Source organism: Cavia porcellus, unplaced genomic scaffold, assembly GCF_034190915.1.
Source record: "Cavia porcellus strain 051 isolate PalLab524CR breed Dunkin Hartley unplaced genomic scaffold, mCavPor4.1 scaffold_17, whole genome shotgun sequence".
NCBI classification, from domain to species: Eukaryota; Metazoa; Chordata; class Mammalia; order Rodentia; family Caviidae; genus Cavia; species Cavia porcellus.
The window spans coordinates 52,556,350-52,562,349 of NW_026947500.1; positions in this window are offsets into that span (position 1 = coordinate 52,556,350).

A 6,000-nucleotide genomic window follows, 5' to 3' on the forward strand; every position below is an offset into this window, starting at 1 on the left:
TGGAGCCAGTGGCCTGTTCCAGCAGTCACCCACCCTTATTCCCAGGATTGCATGATGACTCAACTACAAGTTCTAGATACAACTGCTTCCAAAAAACCTGTGACCTCATGAGGCTTTGGGGGGACACCCAGACACAAACCATAACAGCTGCTGTTATCAAGGATGTGATGCTGGGATTGATTTACTGTGTGACACCAGGATTAAGGGTGGGAGTGCAACCTGTCCTAAGGTATAAGATGCAACGGACAGAAACAGCTGTGGTCCTCCCTTCTTGCCTGTATCTTGCTGCATTTGCGATCTTCTGCCCATCATCTTCTGCTTTTCCTTTGCTCCTCTGTGACAGCACCTTGCCTTTTTGTGCCAGTTGGCTATGGACTGAAACCTCTACAAACTGTGTAACTGAAACAAACCTTTCCTCTGTTAAGCTTGAATGTGAGGTATTTTGCATTAAATTAAATAAAACAGAGAAACATTAAATAAAACACAGATCAAAGCATTCAATTCCATTATGATTAGGAAACAAGTGTTTAATCCACCAGCAAAATTCTATGTACCACCTAAAAGGTTATCCAGCACTAAAAGTTGGACAACACAAAATCTAAGTGAACTTGTTAAATAATGAAGTCCCTCATTTCCCACAACCTAGCAGTGCAAACTGACACAATCCTTTTGGAATACAAACTCACAGTACCTAAAATGGTCAATCAGCATTTGCTCAAGGGGAGCAAGTGTGAGTGTGTGGTGGGATGGCTTGGCACACATGCAGGTGAGATCCTGTTCCAGGACCCATGCCAGTGTTTATGGAAGAATGCCCACAAATGTACACAAATGGTTAATTTCTTCAATAGATTTGATGCCAGTGAATGGAGCATTCCTTCAAGTAGGATGAGCATCAGAAGGCACTGGAAAAAATAGTACAGCAAGAGTCAACCACAAAACTAAGCAACGTGTCGCTTTTAATATATATAAAGGCTATATGTACTTGTATACATGTGTGTGAGAGAGAGAGAGTGTGTGTGTGTGTGTGTGTGTGTGTGTGTGTATTTAAAAAAATGTAAGACCAGAGAGAACTGTGGAGATTCCAGCAAGCAAGCAGTCGCACACTATCCCTGGAGCCTAGTCTATTTGGGACTCTTGCACCATCTGGGAGCAGAGAAAGTGCTGGGCGGATTTGGGGCACCTGTATTCGCCTCCACGTGTGTCCGGAAGACTGTGGATATCTCAGCAAGCAGGCGAGCATCACCAGTTTCAGAGGTCCTGTGTCCTGTGGAAACTGCCCAGTGCACTCTGCCCTAAGCCCTGTCTGTTTGGGACCCTCCAGGCTTCCAGGTGCAGTGAAGTGGCTAAGTAGGTCTGAGGCATCTACATCTGCCTCCCCATTCTGGCTGTGCTGGGAGAACAGGGGAGTTTCCAGCAAGCAGGTGGGTGCACAGTGTCCCTGGAGCCCAGCTGACCTGGAACTACGAAGTTCTAAACAGGCAGAAAAGGGCCACTGGTTCTAGAGGCCCAGCAGTCTGTGGGAACTGGGTGCCATAGTCCCAGGAGCTGCAAACACAGAAGTCGATTTCCAACAGAACCCAAGGGAGCTTTCAAATAACACTTGAAACACAGAAATAAAGGAAAATGACAAAACGAAAGACCGAATTACAACCTCAAACCTCCAGCCCATCTCAAGAAACCCTAGGAGCGATGTATATAGAAGAAAATATATGACATACACCTCAAATATCGGACAAAACAGCTACTGAAATAAACACACAACTCCAGGAAGCTTTAAAGGAATTCAAAATCGAAATAATCTCCCAGGTAAAAGAAGAAATGACAAAATAAATGAAAGATATTCTGAATATATCTAAAGAAAACACAGTTTAAAAATTGGAGGAACTAAACAAATAGATAGAATCCCTAGATGAGTAATATAAGAAACAAACAATACATAATGCAGATGAACAAAGATATACAGGAAATAAAAACTCCACTGAAAGTTGTAAAAACTGCCTTAATGAAAGTGAAGATAGAATTTCAGACCTGGAAGACAGGATTGCAGCTAGTGAACAGGAAAGGAAAGATCTTTTAAAAATAACATGGAATCAGGAAATAACAATTCAACAACTGCAAGATGATGCAAAGAAAAACAACATAAGATTGATACGGATTAATGAAAAAGAAGGAGACAACATAAAGGATGTCAAGAGGATATTTAGAGAAGTAATAGCTGAAAATTTCCCAAGCATCAGATCAGAAACCGACATCAGGATCAGTGAAGCGTATAGAACTCCAAATAGTCATAACCAAAATAAAGCTACACTGAGACATATAATAATCACCATCCCAGAAATCCAACACAAGAATAGATTATTAAAAGCTGTCAGAGAGAAAAGACAGATCACATATAAAGGAAAAGCTATCAGAATCACAGCATGCTTCTCAGCACAAACAATAAAGTCAAGAAGAGCATGGAGTGAAGTATTCCAGATCCTAAAGCAAAATGATTTCCAACCTAGACAGCTGTAACCTGAGAAACTGTCATTCAAAAGTGATGGTGAAATACAATTCTTCCAGGACAAAGAACAGCTGAAGAACTTCATGCACACCAAACCAACCCTGCAAAAAATATTGAGAGGCAGTTTAGATACACAAAGGACAGAACCACTAAGCAAAGCAGATAATTAAATAGAACAGAAAGATAAACATGCAACAGCAGAGAGATAACATGCCAACAATAAACCAGCATTTAACAGTAATAACCATTAATGTAAATGGTCTCAATGCACCAATCAAAAGAAACAGACTAGCAGAATGGATCAAGAAACAAAATCCAACCATATGCTGTCTACAGGAAAACCATCTAACCCAGAAGGATACTCACAGACTGAAAGTCAAAGGATGGAAAACAATACTTCACTCAATAGGAATCCAAAAAAAAAAAAAAAAAAGCAGGAGTTGCCATTTGGTTTGCAGACAATGTAAAATTTAACGATCATAAAGGACAAACAAGATCATTACATACTTGCAAGGGGAAAACTCCAAGAAGAAGAGATAACTATCTTAAATATATATGCACCAAACTCCAGGGCACACAGTTATATAAAACAACTATTAACAGAAATGAAAACTCAAATTATCAGTAACACAATTGTAACGGGAGACCTTAATGTGCTATTGACACCAAGGGACAGATGAACCAGACAGAAAATGAGCAAAGAAATAACACAACTGAATCACACCTGCAAACAAATGGATTTGATAGACATATACAGAATGCTCCACCCAAAAACATCAGAATACACATTCTTCTCAGCAGTACATGGGTCATTCTCTAAAATTGACCATATATTAGCTCACAGAACATATTTAAACAAATGCAAAAGAGTTGAAATTATCCCTTGCATGTTATCGGATCATAGCGCATTGAAATTAGCAATTACTGATAAAAAATACTGCAAAAATCCAACAAACACAGGGAAACTGAATAACATACTCTTGAGTAATCAGTGGGCCACAGAAGAAATTAAAGAAGAAATTAAAAATACCTACCAGAAAATGAAAATGCAGATACAACTTACTGGAATCTGTGGGATGCAATGAAAGCCGTCCTGAGAAGAAAATTTATTGCACTGAATTCCCACATCAGGAAAACAGAATGAATACAAATAAATAACCTGATGCCACACCTCAAACAGCGAGAAAAAGAAGAGCAAGTCAAACCCAAAGCCAAAAGAAGAGAGGAAATTATGAAATTCAGAGGAGAAATCAATGCAATACAGACTAAGAAAACAATCCAAAGAATTATTGAATCAAAGAGTTGGTTCTTTGAAAGAATAAATAAAATTGATAAGCCCCTAACCAAACTTATTTAAAAAGGGGAAGAAGAAGCTCAAATTCATGCAATAAGAAAGGCATTTCTGTAGTGAAATCACTACGGACTCTACAGAAATATAGAACATCATCAACACCTATTTTGAAAACCTCTACTCTCAAAGGTTTGATAACACAGAAGAAATAGACAGATTCCTATAAACATATGAAGTACCAAAGCTAGGTCAAGAGGATGTAAAACTGCTGAATAACCCAATCTCTATTAATCAAATTGAAAATGTAATTAAGTCCTTACATACAAATAAGAGCCCAGGCCCAGATAGATTCACTGCAGAATTCTATAATAAATAGAAGACCTAATTCTATAATAAATAGAAGACCTAATGCCGACAATCCTCAAAATATTCAATGAAATTGAAAGGGGTGCAATGCTTCTTAAGTCGTTCCTGAAAGCAAATATCACTAGTACCAAAACCTGAGAAAAACCCAAATAAAAAAGAGAACTATAGACTGATCTCCCTAATGAACACAGATGCAAACATAAAATATTGGCAAATAGGATGCAGCAAATCATCAAGAAGATTAGACATCATGACCAAGTGGGATTCATGCAAGGAATACAGGGGTTGTTTCAACATACGTAAATCAATAAATATAATCCACCATATCAATAAAGCCAAAAGTAAGAATCACATGATCATTTCTATAGATGCAAAAAAAGCTTTTAATAAGGTCCAACATTCATTCATGATAAGAACTTTACAGAAAATTGGAATAGATGGCCTTTATCTCAATATAATAAAGGCCATTTATGGCAATCTAACAGCCAGCATCATACTAAATGGCCAAAAATCGAAAACCTTTACTTTAAAATCAGGCACAAGACAAGGCTGTCCTTTATCACCACTCCTATTTAATATAGTACTGGAAGTACTAGCCAGAGCAATTAGGCAAGATGGAGAAATAAAGGGGGTAAATATAGGAAAAGAAGAAGTTAAATTATCATTGTTTGCAGATGACATGATACTCTACATAGAAGACCCCCTAAACTCCATTGAAAAAATCTTACATATAATAAATAAATTCAGTAATGTAGCTGGATAAAAAATCAATACTAAGAAATCAATAGCATTCCTATACACTAACAACAAAATCACAGAGAATGAAATAAGAGAAACCACGTTCTTCACACTAGGAAGCAAAAAATGAAATGTTTAGGAATTACTCTTACAAAAGAAGTGAAAGACCTGTACAGAGAAAATTATAAAACACTGGAAAAAAATTGAAGATGATCTCAGAAAATGGAAAGACATCCCTTACTCATGGATAGAAAGAACAAACATTGTGAAATGGCCATTCTCCCAAAACTTTTATGCAGATTCAATGCAATCCCAGTAAAAATACCATAAACATACCTTACAGATATGGAGAAATCATTCTGAAAATTCATCTGGATCCAGAAGAGACCTAGAAAAGCAAAAGCAATTCTAAGCAGCAAAGGCAAGGCAGGAGGCATCACAATCCCTTACTTGAAGTTATACTACAAAGCAACAATAGTAAAATAAACATGGTGTTGGAATCAAAACAGTGCCGAAGATCAATGGAATAGATTAGAAGATTCAACCACAACTACAAACACACTCAACCAACTTATCTTTGATAAAGGAGCCAACCAGGTTCATTAGAAGAATGACTGTCTCTTTAGTAAATGATGCTGGAAAAATTGGCTCTCCATTTGCCAAAAACTGAAGCTAGACCCATGCCTATCATGATATACTAAATTAAAATCTAAATGGATCAAAGATCTGAATATTAAAACAGAAACACTAAATCTATTGGAAGACAAATTGGGTAGAAACCTTGAAGACACAGGGGTAGGTAGAGAACTCATGAACAGGACTCAAAAGGTACATGAAATACTTCCCAGAATCAATAACTGGGACCACCTCTTATTAAAATGTTTCTGGATGTCAAAAGAAATCTCCAACATAGTGAAAAGAAAACAGACAAACTGGGAAAAGATCTTGTTGAACTTCCCCTCAGACAAAGGAATTTTGTCTAAAACTTATAAAGAATTCAAAAACCTCAGACCCCCAAAATTCAAAGAACCAATCCAAAAATGGGCATATGAGATGAATATGCTCTTCTCAGATGAAGAAATACAAATGGCAAATAAATACC